This window comes from Solanum dulcamara, chromosome 9 (assembly GCF_947179165.1).
Source record: "Solanum dulcamara chromosome 9, daSolDulc1.2, whole genome shotgun sequence".
Taxonomy (NCBI): domain Eukaryota; kingdom Viridiplantae; phylum Streptophyta; class Magnoliopsida; order Solanales; family Solanaceae; genus Solanum; species Solanum dulcamara.
In genome coordinates, this window is record NC_077245.1 from 33,596,512 (window position 1) to 33,613,208 (window position 16,697).

Genomic DNA, 16,697 nt, shown 5'->3' on the forward strand with positions numbered 1-16,697 from the left:
TAAGTATGTAAGATTTTCAAATTGGTAGCTTACATAAGTAAGTCGAGTCTTATGACTCATTACTTGGCCTCCAATTCCTTCCTGATTCTCATAACCACATTTCCAATCTTCCTTTCTATGGGGTGCCACATTCTCCCTTCCTTAGAGTTGTTTGATAGCGTCATAGATTATCCAGCTCACATGACAACTTATAAGAAGCTTACGATCCTTTCAAGAAACTTAAGAAGCTTAAGAGGTTCAAGAAACTTAAGAAGCTTGAGAACCTTCCAAGAAACTCAAAAACCTCTCAAGATACAAGTCTTTCAAGGTACAAAAGTATGGGGTGTAACACTTTACGAATAAGAGTTTATACATCCAACTACTATTCAACATATAGAAGGCTCAAGGGAAGTAGCTCAGCTACTTTACGAGTTTTAACATCAAGAGGTGAATAAGAGTCATGAATCATACTCGAAACTTATGAATGGAATTACCCCAAAGCTCATATCATATATCACTTATAGCTAAGACATGCCAAAAGAAAGAAATGATAGTTTTACATACCTTTAGCGCTTATCCGTAACACAATGCATGTACATTGCCCGTAGTGCCTCTACCTATATTAAGACGTCAAGAACTATGGTTAAGCTATGGGGAGATTCAAAATGTATTCTAATGTTAGTAACTCCTTTCTAGAAACTAGACGACGTTTTCCTTATATTCAAACCAACTACACAATGACTAAGCCAACATCAATAACCACACGTTCAAGTACCATATCAAGTCTATTCAAGACAATACTTGAGAACCCTCCGAACAGCCTACACAACATCCCAAATAGTCCACACTTACAACATTCGATAATAATCTACATGTGACTATGACATGTTCAAGTTATTCTTAAGGATCCATAATCATAAATTTTTCATCTAAATAACCTTATAACATCCCAACCCACATACAACACAATGTATAATCTTAATTATCATTAATCTTCCAAGCTCAAAAAGAACAACAACAACATATCAAAACAGCCCCTTACCACAACATAGAGAGATGCATGAAAGTCTTATGAACACCTATGAATATACCAAGCAAACCACATATGCTTCTCATAGTTTATCTCATATCATATTCTCATCCAAATTTGTGACTTATACCAGCCCACATGTGACCACAACATTATTCATTCACGTGTATGAAAACCATGTTAATATCACCACAAGTTCTGAACCAGCCCACAAAAAAAATTCAACCTCAACTTTAACCATTTCATTCCTTCACTCTCATCACATAATTCATGATAACAACAACCAAAATACTACTTAAAATTAATTCATCAATTCCAACTACAACAACCCCCTTATATGGTTCAGCAATACTTTAACATCAACCTTCATAATTTCATGGATTCAATTTAGTTTTACACATTTACAATACGTCTAAACCCTTACTAAAATATGTAAAATGATGATTAGACCTTACCTTAACAATTTGATTCCTCAACTTGGCTAAAACTTGATGACTTCAATTAACTCAATTTTGCTGCTGCTAGGATCACCTCATGTTGTTATAGACTTTCTAAAGGGGGGGATTACCTTGTAAAAATTAGTTTTGGATCACTAATTAGGGCTTCAAGTTCAACTAGTCATGGCTGAAGCTCCAAGTCTCTCTATCTCTCTATTTCTCAAAATATAGAAGATGAAAGAAATGAGATCTTAGTCATTACTAGGCTTATATATGCTGTCCATGTGGGGTTGACATGTGTCCCTATTTTGTCCATATTGTTGACATATGTCCATTGTGGAAATGTGTCCCACTATCCTTCATACACCAATTGGGTTCTGCCACGTGTCTTTGTGGGGCCCACTTAGTGATCTAATTAACTTAATTCATCTCCATTAATTTCTAATTCCCACTTAATAATCTAGACTAATTAAAATTTATAATCAATTCGTGTATTAATTAAAATCGGGAATAAAAGTCTCTATCTCGTATCTCGGAATAATCTTGTCCACTACTTTAAGAAAGTAGGTGCATCACCTCCATAATTCTTGCCACAAGTTCATAAGTAGTTGCATCACCTACTTGCCCTTTTCATTTAAATGCAATCCACACATTCTAAGTTGGTGCATCACCTACTCATCACCTACTTGCCCTTTTCATTTAAATGCAGTCCACACATTCTAAGTAGGTGCGTCACCTACTTGAAGTAGGTGACGCACCAACTTATTCTTTTTAGTAGGTACCTTAAGAAGCTGTGTAATTCTTGTTACTTAAGCTAGAGTTCTCAAGTAGCTTAATTATGTAAGACATCCAAACCAATAGCTTAAGCAAGTAGGTCGATTATTGTGACAAATTATTTGGCCTCGAACCCCTTTCAAATCCTTCCAAAACTATTTCAAGCCATCACTACTCACATAGAACTAGTTTATACAAGATATGGGGTGTTACATCCTCCCTCCCTTAGGATCATTTGATAACTTCATGGATCACATGGCAGCTTTAGAGGCTTAAAAATATTTCAATGTACAAAAGTACGAGATATAACACTATCAATCAATATTAGCCCATACTTTGAAGATTTAATGAAATCGCATATCTCAACTTATCATTAATCACCTCTCTATCGACTTTACTATATCCTTCATCATAAATCCAAACCATACCAGTTACCGAACTCGAAATCACAAAAGAACTTATCACAACGCTCGAGTCAAAAATTTGTAGTCTTCTTTCTTAAATCTACCCAGCATTTTTTAACCCATTTGATGAACACGTGACCTTATTACCATAATATGAACAAGACAAACAAAGCCATGTCACCCCATAAAGCCGATGTCTAGTGAATTCTCCTAATCTTGGCAACTATCCATAACATACAGACAGTTTGTACCTCGACGTGCTTCTGAAGTAGTACCTCTTTTGGGCATTTCTACCTGATGGTGTTGTTGATGAAGATTGGGTCTTATTGCCCCCATTACTCTACTTCGACATCGAACAACCCTTCAAGAAGTGACCCATCTAACCACACTTGTAGCAACCATTAGTGTTAATAAGACACTTTCATAGATGGGGCCTACCACACTTACCACAAAGTGGGTGTCGAGAAGACCTTTATGCCAGCTATCTTGGGACAGAGAACTCTGAGTTCTGAAGATTTTGCTGTTCTAGTACCTCCGAACATTTCTATTATTCGGCATCAGTGCACTTGTTGATGATGATTTATGACTAGAAAACCTCTTCTGGAAGAACGACCTGTTGTCGTTACCATTTTTCTGGTGATTAGGCTCGTGTCCTGTCGATTTTGCCTTCTTGTTCTGATATTCCTCCCTATCCTTCTTTTTATCGTCCTTAACTTGTTGTGCATAAACCATAAGCCTGGAGATATCCATGTTAGTAATCAGCAAAGTGGCTTTGCACTCTTTCTTCATATGTTTGTTATTATGTTGGAAAAAGACGGTTTAAAATTAATTTCAACTTTTTAGAGAAAAAATAAATCTTGTAAAAGAAGAGTCGCCACTTAATTTTTTAAAGAAATTAAGAAAACTTAATTTAAAAGACCCTAACAGATTTAAGTCTTAAAAATTTAGAGAAAAAGGTACGAGGTTCATATTACTATTTTAAGAAGGTTTTAGCACTTAAAATAGCCGCTAACATGCAGTTGTCCGACGATTTAAAAATTATTTGACTAACTTTGGGAAAATATATTTTTTTAACAATAATCGAAGCATTAAATATTTTGAAATAAGTATAAATTTTAAAACATTTAAGATAATTTATAAGAGTGATAGACTTGGTATAAAAATGATGAAATAAAAGAGAGATAAATAATTTAAATGAAACAAACGATCATTACAAAAATGGTTTCTCTTCAAGGGATTTAATTAAGCTAAACTAAACTATTAATGTTAGAATTAGGATAAAATTAACTAATTAAATAATAGTAAAGGCAATAGAAATTAGTGGCGCCTAAAAGGAAACATTTTAGTTTTTAACATTAAACTACCCCTAAATATGTATAAACAAAATACTTTAAAATAGACGGAAAAAAAATATTTATGTATTTATATTTTTCGGATCAGCGTCGGCTTATTAATCGGAAGAAAAAAATATAGTATTTTGTCATTTTTCTGCTCGGGTCGACTTCCATCATTTTCGAAGGGCCTATCTACCCCTACCCCTCCTAAGTTTATTTATTGCTATAATCCTAAAATGATCTAAAAGAAATAATAAAATCTAACGTCCTAAAAGATGTCTAACATCCCAACTTAATATCCAAGAGGCATTGAACGTACTATTAGGGTAGGTTGGATGACTAAAGAAAATATAGTCATCCAAATTAGACACATCGCCAAACAAAACAGATGGGATGAGCAGTTAGCACATAAAATTTCAAGTAAGCCTCTAGATTAATTATTTAGCATGCTTGAAAATACAGATAAATAGTGAAAGTTATAATAATTATATGTGTGTGCATACAATCAGATATACGAGATTTAATGCAAAAAATTCAAACATGATAAAATAAAGACATTCTTGATAATTTTTAATTATTAACTAATAATATTTATACAATCCTATTAACATGATTTTTAGTTAATAGCATGCTGAAAATTTATTAAAATACTATAAATATGATTTCTAAATGTTGTATTGAAAATTTATTAAAATGTCACAAGCATAATCTCTTTATAAAATAATATTATGAAAACTTACTTAAATTTCTATAAGCATGATTTCTAACAATATATTGAAAATTTATGAAAAATAGTAAGCATATTTTTAATACATTATATGTTGAAATATTTATTAAAATGTTATAGACACGATTTCAATATAATATGATAAATAATTATTAAAATCCTATTGGCATGATTTCTAAATAAAATATCAAAAACTCTTTTAATTCTATAGATATGATTTCTATCATGCTAAATAAATTCTTCGGACATGATATCTAAACAATTAATATGTTAGAAAATATTAATTAAAATATATATAGACATGATATATTTAAATTATAAAATTATATGGGCATGATGTCTATACAAAATGGTATGTTAAAAATATTAATTAAAATAAATATAGACATGCTATATTAAAATTATAAAATTCTATGGGCATGATGTCTATATGAAATGACATTCAAATCTAAATACTATTAAACCATCATATTCAAAATTATTTAATAGATCCTACACATATAATGTCTAAATAGTTAATATGGCAAAGTTATTGTTTTGAAACTGTAAGCATGATTTTAAGTGTAAAAGACATGTTATAATGTAGAAATATCATCAAAGTAATTATTCTAATAAGATTTAAAATTTATAAACAAAGGTAAAAATAGATAAATTATTTTGAAACATATATGATGATAAACTATATTTAACAAACTATCCTTGGATCATTTTATTTTATGTTTTTATTTTTTGAGTGAAGCAAACATTTTGTAAAAATAAAATATTTATATCATGAATAAATAAACCTTTGTAAAAATAAAATATTTATATCGTGAATAAATAAACCTAAGCATGTGGATATGAGTATTATAACTAGATCACATGTATCCTTAACACACATAAATTTATGATAAACGGAAAAAAAAAATAAGCAAGTAGCAAGTATATTCCCTCCCCGTGTATTTTCCCCTTTTTATTATATACAGAGTTTATTATTACATGCCAAAATAATTAAGAGAGAATAATATACAAATAAAAATAATAAAACAGGAAACTAAAACTATTTGAATCTTGTTCCAAATGAACTCTTCATGTCTTGAACTTTGAAATTCAAACCCTGCTAAACCATGAAGAAAATACAAGCAATATATAAATAATATAGAGGGATAACATGATCATATGATTTTACTTCAATAATGCAAACAAGCAAGGCAAGAATATTTTTAAAATAATAAGCTAACATATAAAGAAAGGTTGGAACTAACCTGGATACTTTAGTTAGGAGAAATAAGTATATAAAAATCTGAACCGTGAAGACAAGCTAGAAACAGAATATTTTAGTATGCTAGAAACTCTTTTATTTTTATTGGAGGTGTTAAAATATGAAGTAAAAAATATTTTCTTTTCTTTTCTTTCTTTTTTTTCCTCTTTGTTTTTGCTCTTGTGTTTCTGTCTGTTTGTCTCCAAATCTTTTGTCAAATGAGGATGGGTCTTATAGTGGTGAAAGCAATCAAGAAAAATAAAAAGATCTGAAAAAACGGTTAGGCAAAACTTTTGCAACATATTTCAAAGGAGGTGACCAAATTTCAACATTTATCAGCAAAATCTTCTTAATATCTTCTTTTGAAGATTTGGTCCAATTTTTCAAAAAAAAACCTCATGAGTCAAAAAGTTATGACAAGCGGGATTCACTATCAATAATGGTAAATAAATTATTACTTTAATTTACAAATCAGCTTATGCTATAATTAGGCTAAATACACATATTTTTAATAAGACCAAGACTTGTTATGAGAAGATAATACTAATGAAACTTTTTATAATAAAAACCCAACAATTAATCAAAATATATGGTCATACATGGATAATTAAACGTAGATATGTTCGAATCTCTCCAAAATAAGCAAATTATCTTAAAATGACAACGATTTATCTTATACATGAATCAGCGAACAAACAAACTAGAAAATAAAATTAACAGCTTTTGCAAGACTGATCATAAGCTATAATAGAAGATCATAAGCAATTTTATGCATATTGCAAATCTTTAAACTAAGTTAAAAGAGAGAGAAAAAAATGAAAAGTTTAAACAACCGACTTAAAGAAAAGGTGCCAAGATGAACATGGAATCTTGGAGTTACACCCAAAATCAAGCCAAACATTTGAGCATAATACCAATTACTGTAAAATCTCCATAGTTATATATACAAGCAATTTAAACACAATGAATATGGACATAACCACAACATAACCATTCCTAATAACCTTAATCTTAAACAGCGAAGAACAGACAAAATCTATAAATCTGTGAATTTAACAAAGAAAGAACTGAAAATATAAAATAGGAATACCTGAGACGGATCTTACAAATCCGCCTTACCGAAGACAGATCTTCGAATATACTTTAAAAAAATCGATTTTGAAAGAGTATTTGATCGCCGGTCAGAGATGAAGAGAGCATTGATGCTTTTTTTTGTTGTTGCTACATGTTTCGTTTGTCAACGTTGGTTGTTATCGTTGGAGTTGCTGTTGCAGGTATTGCTGGTGGAGAGATGAAGACGAGCTGTTGCATGTGTTGTTAGTGGCGAAGCTGCTGTCAGTGCTGCTGCCACTGCTGCATCGTTGCTGTCGGAGGCTGCCGTTGCTGCAGCTGGTGGTTGCCGTTGTTGGTGGCGCTGCTGCTGTTGTTCATGTTGCTACCGGTTGGTCTCACCAGCAGTGAGAAGAGACAGATGGAGATGATGGTATGCGTGTGTATACCTCTGCGAGACATAGATAGATCTATAGAGAGAGCGAGATGGTGATGATGATCGAAGATCTGAATCGCATAGAGAAATAGAGTGAGAAAAAGAAAGATGGAGGTGGGTGCTAGGAGACGATCTCGCCGGAGTTAGGGGTGTGCGGCGGCGGTTGTGTATTCTCTTCTCTTTGGAGAAGATGAAGAGTAGAGAGAGAGAGTCAAAATGATGAGGGAAAAAGAAAAAAAAATTAGTTTTAGGGTTTTTGGGTTTGGATAGTTTGAGATAGGAAACTAATAAGATCAAATTGTGGCCATTGATTAAAATGTAATGGATGGTTGAGATTAAACTTGGGATTTTAAAATTATACCACTGCTTAGATATATACTATGTATGTATATATATATATGACGTACGTATGTATATAATATGTACTAAAATAGATGCATAATTGACATAGTTAACAAAAATATATAAACTTAATTAAGCAATAACTTTATATGCACATGTATATAAAAACGTATTAAAATAGATATGTAATATGTATATATTAATATGAATAAGTAAATTATAAAATAAACTTAGTTAAGAAATATTTTTTTATATAAAGAAAATATACACACATACATAATATATACTAAATAGATACGTAAGAATATTTGAACGTATTAAGATTATTATCTAAAAAATAAAAATAATAAAGATAATAATCATAATATTAATAAATAGAAACAATATTATAAATTACGAATGTCAAAATATATGATTTATTGGGTAAAATTAAATATAAATTTATTTATTTAATAAAGAGATAATTTTGAAAAATGTTTATTTATTGAGATAGCAATTCAAAAAGTAGTTATGGGTTGGTCAAAATTGGGTGTCAACATTTGCCAGAGACAAACTTTCTCATCTTAAACCTCACATCTGGAACCATCTTTGGAGCATATATGGATAGCTGAATGAACTTGAGACTGTACTCTTTTACTGTTAACCCTTCATGCTTCAAATTTACAAACTTTTCCATCTTCGCCTCCCTTAGTTCTCCGGGGAAAGAAATGGTCTAAGAATGCCTGCTCAAAATCATCCCAAACAACTGGTTCGGCATCATCACCACTACTCTCTTCCTACTGATTATACCAAACTTTAGCTGCATCCTTGAGCTGGTAAGAGATGAGTTCAACTCTCTCGATCTTGGTAGCATGCATAACCTTAAGAATTTTCCATGTCTCATCAATGAAGTTTTGGGGATCCTCCTCTACCTTGAACCTATGAACACTAGTGGATTAATCCTCAAGAAATATCTGATTTACGTAGCAGCTGAAGATTCTTGGGTACTGGAACTAGGGACTGGTGCGCCCTAATGGTCTGAATAAGAAGCCATCAACTGAGTGAGCATCATAATTGCTCCCCTAAATTCTTCCCAGAGGTGGCGGAAGGCTAAGTAGCAGGCGTTTGTAGATCCCCTATAGTGCTAACATGCACCTCCTAATTTCCATTATCATTGCTTTGACCCATTACACGAGCTCCATTTCTAGCTACATCCTTAAAGGTGGAGACGTAGTAGTAGCTGGGACCTCGGTGCTAGCGATGTTCCTCTGAATGGCGGTATGCTTTAGAGGCATGATCTGTAAATGCATAAATGTAGGAGTTAAAAGAAATTTTTATAGAGTTAAACTCTATCTTACGAATTTGGGGTATGAAAGAAGTGAGAAAATTCGGAATGTCATGTAGTCTCCCCATTATAGATGTGGCACGCTTCACATTGATAAGAAGGATTCTACTAGACACGACTTCATAGACATCTTAGGACACTTGAACCTGGCTCTAATATCAAGTTTGTCACACCTTGAATCTACCCTTAGGTATGAACGACACTCGAAAGCCATTGTTAGTCCTATGCGAGCCCTTGGCCTGGCTGACTACTTAGCGAAAGACTAATTTTAATAGAAAAGTGTTAAAAATGGTGAGCATTTAAAATACTTAATTGTAAACTCATGCATTATCTGAAATATTCTCTGAATATAATGAAAACAATGTTTAAAACATAATCTGAAAAGACTGGACAACCTCAACTCAATCGATGAAGCCTCTAATAATAATGAATAGGTGTTGAGACAAGCCTATGACTACCGCAAAAAAAACTACTAATACTGAAAGAAATAACTATAAATGAGTCATGCGAAAGCAAGGAGGCCTCACCAAAAGCCGACAAAGTGTGATCTCAACTAAGAGCTTGTTGATGATTCTGAGTACTTACATTTGCATCATAAAATGATACAATGTCAAAAGACGTCAGTACATGGAATGTACAGTATGTAAAATGGTTGAATAAAACAATAACTGAAATGAAAAGAAACACTGATAATAACTTGACTAAAATGTAAAGCATGAATGTAAAGTAAAACTTCACAAGTGAGTCAATGCAATACATGTATAGAATCTGAAAAATATATGCTTTACTTTATGAGGAGTTTCTCTAACTGACAACCATTACTATAAGCCTCGTGATGATACAATGTTTTGGCCACGTTGCTAGAACCATCATGTACCTTGCAAGAGTATAGGACAACAACTTAACTTATTGATCCATCTAAATAAAAAGTCCTCTTTTTGGACTGAAAGAAGGAGTTGCTCGAACTAACAACACAATCTTATCTACACTTGTGGCGCAATTATGGGGTTCGAGTTATTTAAACTCTTATCCAAATCGGTGCTCAATACTTCTCCCAAAACATGCATTAATACTCATATAAACTGTGAGTAAAATACTCAAAATGTTTCTCAAAAGTCTCATTGAACCTTACTTTGACTGGACCAAACTCTTTCTCAAACTCTTTATACTGTTTTTACAAATAAACATATTTTTATCAAAATATGTAAATGCGTTCATTCAGAATTATTCATGTTCTTCAAACTCGCTTTCATGATAAAAGTAATGCATAATGCTTTTCACTTATCAAACTCTGAAAATCATGCAAACTTCTTAGTAATGCAAAGCTTCACAATTCAAATAATGCACTTGGGACGCTCGAATCCCCTCAAAAATCTTCTTTTACTCATGGCTTTGAAATACTCTTTCCTTAATTGAAATTATGCATAATATGAAGCAATGTAACAACTTAATCAGGGTCATTTGTGAATAAGCATAAACTACAATTCAAGCATCAGAAGTATATAATTAAACACAATCCCAATAAACATACACAAAACTCATTGAAAAGAAGCATGACTCATTCTAAAAACTCAATACAAATTGGGTTAAAATCCTAAATTAACATCTTACTGACTGAATTTAGATGTAAGGCATGAGAATGATCTTAATCCAACACTCTAAAGCCTTATATACCTGGGAGGACAATGTTCTTGAAGAAACTTGAAGAACTTGATGAATGCTCATGAAACCCTAGTTTTTCTCCTCTTGGAACCTTGCTCTGAGTCTTGAGAGTGATTTGAATAGGAAAGGGTTGAATGAAACTGATAATGGACTTAATTAGATCCCAATATGTCGAGGCTTAGACTGGAAAAGGTGAAAAAAAAACCTAAATACCCTTCATTAAAACTGCTAAAGTTATCTACGAGGGGTCATTTATGGTCCGTAGAAGCTTCTATGGGCCGTAGAAACCCTCTCGTGGGAGCTGATTGGAAGTTGTGGTTTATGAGGTTTGGGTCTACGGGTCATACACACTTCTATAGGTTGTCCTTCCAAGTCGTAGAAGAAGTTCTGAGCGTGGGGTTTCAAGACCTTGGGTCTATGAGACCTTCTACGGTCTGTAGACCCTTTTACGGGTCGTAGGAGGCCCTCGTCCTTCACACTTGGATTTTCAAGTCTGAGGATTTGGTATATCGGTCAGGTCTAAGGTCCATAAAAGCTCCTACAGTTCATGACTTGGTCCGTAGACTTCAACCCCTAAGACAGTGACTAAGGTTCAACTCTACGAGCCCACCTATGGTCCGTGGAAGTTTCTATAGGCCATAGATAGCATTTGTAGGAGGTCACCTAAAGCAAAACTTAACTTTTTCTCTAGGTTTTCTGGACTGGTCTAAGTTAGAATGTTTGGAGAGGTACATCAAGTCTTTGTTCATATATCCTTTATCATATAACATTTTCTTTAATAATAATAATAATAATAATAATAATAGAATTAGATACCTTGTTTGCCACGATCCCCACATAATTTACAAGATTCGGCTAGAACCCACATTTATGAACCTCGAAAGGTTCCTAACACATTCCTTTTGAGGTAATTTGAACTCTTACCTGATCTATGGTTTCACAGACCCCTTTAATTAATTTTATTTATTATTTAGTTTAGAATGATGCTGTAACGCGTTTTTAACTCGTTAGGTGGCGACTCTTCTCTCTTTAAAATCCTAAAAAGAGTTGTCACGTCATTAAATTCAATTTTGAGAAAAATGAGGCAGAACAATTATGAATTATTACTAGGAGTTAGGGATTACCATTAGAATATATAGTTTTCATCATTCTTATCTTTCTAGGGTTAGTTTCTACTTTCATAGAAAATTATTGTGGAATAAATAAGATATTCTTGAAATAGTTGCATTAATCAAAGTTTTGTTTATACTCTTTTATATTTATGTTCATTAGTTTTTTAAGTTGCTTTTGTTATTATTTGCATCTAATTATGAGTAGCTAAACTCATAACTAGAGTTATGGAACTTAGAGCTTGTTTGGATTGGCTTATTAATAGTGCTTTTAAGCAAAAATAACTTATAAGCACTTTTAGAGTGTTTGGGTAGATTTAAAGAAATCCTTATAAACACTTAATTTTAAGTTAAATGGTAAAAGTAAACCAAAAGCCACTCCAAACAGGCTCTTAGAGTAGGGATAAGAATAATGAATTATTTACATTAAAATCTTCTCATGAAGGGGTGATCATCGTATATTAGGATTCTTTTGTAAAGATTATTTTTTTAATGGTTGCAAATATTAAGAACTCACATGTATTCTGACTTGCTTGAAAGAAGAAGTTAAGATTAGAAAAACAATCATTAACATGGATTTAGAGCTACCAACCTCCATCTAATATCTTGAGTTAGAGATAGGATACCTAACCTGAGGTATGCAAGAAATGAACAATTAATTCGACACCCAAGTGCCAGCAAGGACTTAGGTTGATATTCTCTTATTTGGGCCAAAAGGCTTTAGAAGACTAATAGATTCGTCAATTTTGCACGATATAAACACACACGAATGAGTTGGTTAGTAAAATATCTATTTGAATTTTGATATCTAAGAACTATAACCCTAGTTCGTCTTTAATTCTTGATTACAAGTACAATAGTATAAATTAGTTAATAATTTCCTATTTAAATTCCCCAACTCCTATAGAAGTAATTAGTTTCAATTTCATTAGCAAATTATAATGTTCTCTCACCATGTTCTTTGTGGAATTCGACCCCTATCTTGTTAGATTATGATATTTTGACATCAACCACTTTAATTCCAATTGAGGGTATAGATTGAACTACACCAGAATATCAAAGAAGTGACTAAATATTCTCAAATTATGCATATGATGATATAGGTTTCAATGACACTGGCCAAGAACCTGCTCAAAGTAACAATGTTATTTCATCTTCTCGATCATTTGATCAGAAAATGTATGCTCCATGTAATGATGAGATTGTCCGTACATGTGTGGCAATTATATTAAAGAGTAAATACATAATAATTTTATTTTTTTTATTAAATTAAAGTTCGATTAATAAGTATTGTATTTATTCTAGATGACCTCTAGTAGCATATTATACTTTGTTATAAACTATGATTTACTCATTTGATAAGACTATAAGTAGGCGTTTAGACATGCGATTTTATCCCGTGTTTTTTAAAATTATGAGATAAAATTAGCGTTTGAACATGCCATTTCATCTCATGATTTCATGATTTTAAATAATGAGATGAAATTCCAAATTCTATAAAAAGTTTGATTTGAAAATTTTATATCATAATTTCACATTTTCATATACAAAAATTGACCACAAGTTTATATTTTATAAAAAGTAACCCACCATTTTATATCTACATATTTTTTTGTGAGAATACCAATGAAGTGATGAAATATTCACGGAATATGGACATAATGATATAGTTAGTAATGATATTGACCATGTTCAATTTTATTAAAGAGCAGTATAGTACAACTCATGTTCAAATTTATTTTTTTATTGAACTAAAATACGATTAATAAATGTTGTAGTTTTTTAGAATAACTTTATGATAGTGTATTATACTTTTATTGTGAATTTTTGCTTATTTGGTAGGATTATAGACAATTTTGATAATTTTCACAACTTATGAGGTTTTTATGTCTATGAGCAAAAACTACAATAAAAATTCAAATATCACATGTCCAAACAAAATTTCAACTTGATCTCATATGATTTAATATCATGATTTCATCTCACTAGGTCAAACGGATTAGAATTGAGAATTTTTTGATAGTTTTTATGAATTGAGGCATTTTTATTTTATGAGAAAAAAATACAAAACTTTTGAGATTCAAATTACATGTCTAAATAAAATTTTAACTTCAAGTCAGACTGATTTCAAATTATACAAGAGGAAATACGAAATTGTAAACATATTTTCTGTTCTATGAATGAGGCGTTCATTCATAGAAACTAAAGAGTCGTTTGGTGTAAAGGATTAACATAAATAGTCGTGGGATAAAAAAATAGTCTAGAGATAAAATTTTGGTGTTTTGTTTGGTTGACAAATTTGTGTTAACTTATCCATCATTTATACCATAGTGATGGAATAAGGTATCCCATATACATAGTAGTGTTAGAGTATGAAACTTTACACTCTGTGGAATCACAAATTCAGGATCACAAACTTACTTAGTATTCTGATAATGCAAATAATAAACAATGAAATTTCAGAAAACATACCTCTTGAAATTTCTGCACAATTCGTTTTCTACAAAGAGATCCAGGTTCATGGCCTTCTACTGCTTTCTGGTTATTCACTCAATTTTTCAACTTGTGTGGGCAATTTTTTAATTTTTTTTATATAAGGATGATCTCTCTTTCAACTTCCCCCTTATTTATTTGTACAAATTTTCAGAAGATGGGGAAGAAGATGAAGGAAAAAATATTTTTTGTCAATTATGACCAATTAATGACTATTAAAATCAGTCAAATCAATAGTCATTAATTCTAATAATAGTCAAACGTTTTTATTCCCTATTTAAGAGATAATATTCCGTTTTTACTCAAATAATATCTTTACTATTAAAACAACTTATATGGAAGGTCAGTATTTTAACTCCTTCCGAAATATTCTTTGTTTTCTCCAAAAATTGATTAATAAATCAGACATAGTATGGATTGTGGACTTATTAATAGAGGCTTCTTATTATGATAATAATTCGTAAATGAATGAATTATCATATCACAATAAATTACAAACTATTCCACTAAAAAATTATAATTGCACTCGTTGATTTAATTTTGAAATCCAACATCACACCTTATTTTAACTTTCCGTGTTAGAATTACCAATACCAATCAATTAATCAATTTTTTTTAATTTATTGACTAAATTAATCCTTTACTATTACTTAAATCATTTCACATGAAGGGTATTAAAATCCACTTGCAGGGTTATCACGTGAAAACTTATAAGTAATCATAAAGGGGTGTCTTCAACTTGGGACCGAGACACGGTTCAATCAACTAATTATTATTTCATTAATGTAATTTGTCATTATCCAATCTACTAGGATTTTATTGGCTCATTGAAAAAGTCTCACCTTTTAATAGATCAAAATAATAAATCAAATCACATAGATCATAATAATTATATCATGATTGAGAGTATAAGTATATATAATGGACTAGAGAATTTATTTAATAAATATTCAGAACATGAATAAATATTTCTAATTGGCCCATTCAATACATACAGAATTTACTATCACAAGAAGTTGAAATTTAATCATTCCCATAATTAAGATCAAATTAAATTTAATCTTGTGCTACGATCAACAAGAGTTTATCCTACTTCATCTTTGATAGTGAACATAAATTTATAACTTATATGAACCGATAATTTTAATCTTTCCTGTCTGAGTTAAAGTACTCCATACACAAAATTGTCTACTATGTAAGTAATGGACACACACATATACATAATGATCTATTTAAATATTTAAATCAAGACTTTATTATAACAACATAAATAGTCTTTACAAGAGATTAAATAAAAATACTACAACACAATTACATGGTTAATAGTATAGATAAGTTGTCCACCTTATCCCAAGATAACTAATCACAAAATAATTAATTCTGAAATAACTTATTCCCAACAAAATGACCTAGAGCCCGTTTGGATGGGCTTTAAGTTGGTCAAAACCAACTTAAAGTCCATTTTTAGCTTTTGAACGTGTTTGCCTAATGCTAACTTTAAGCCATAAAATTCTTAAAGTCAGTCAAAAATAAAAAGTTAGGATTCCTAACTTTTTTTTTCTAAATGCTTAAAGTCATTTTCTTTGATCATGAAAATTACTTTTATATCCCTTATATTTTAACTAAATTCCTAAACTACCCTTTTTATTCTTTTAACCCTAAAATTCACATCATTTTCCTCATTTAAGCATTTTTATCCAAATACTCAACTGCTTATTTATAAAAATAACTTTCAGCACTTCAAAGTTCTAAAAACACTTCATACATAAAAGTTATTTTTTTTAAGCCCATCCAAACGGGCTCCTATCAGTACAACAATGACAATGCATAAGAAATGATGATTGGTCAAGTGGTACAAATTCTTATACGGGGTTTAACCGAATTTCATTGGTCAGGTGGTACAAATTCTTATACGGGGTTTAACCGAATGCAGAAAAGAGTAGAAAGATGAACCGTAATACATAGAGCTCGTTTGGATGAGCTTAAAAAGTATCTTTTATGTATGAAGTGCTTTTAGAACTTTGAAGTGTTGAAAGTTATTTATATAAATAAGTAGTTGAGTGTTTGGATAAAAGTGCTTATGCCGAAGAAATAAGGAAAATAATGTGAATTTTAGGGTTAAAAGAATAAAAATGGTAGTTTGGAAATTTAGTTAAAATATAAGGGATATAAAAGTAATTTCCATAGTCAAAGAAAATGGCTTTAAGCATTTAGAAAAAAAAGGTTAGGAATCGTAACTTTTTATTTTTGGCTGACTTTAAAATTTTATGGCTTAAAATTAGCATTAATCAAACACTATAATAAACTAAAAAGGACTTATAAGTTGACCAACTTATAAACCCATTCAAACGGGCTC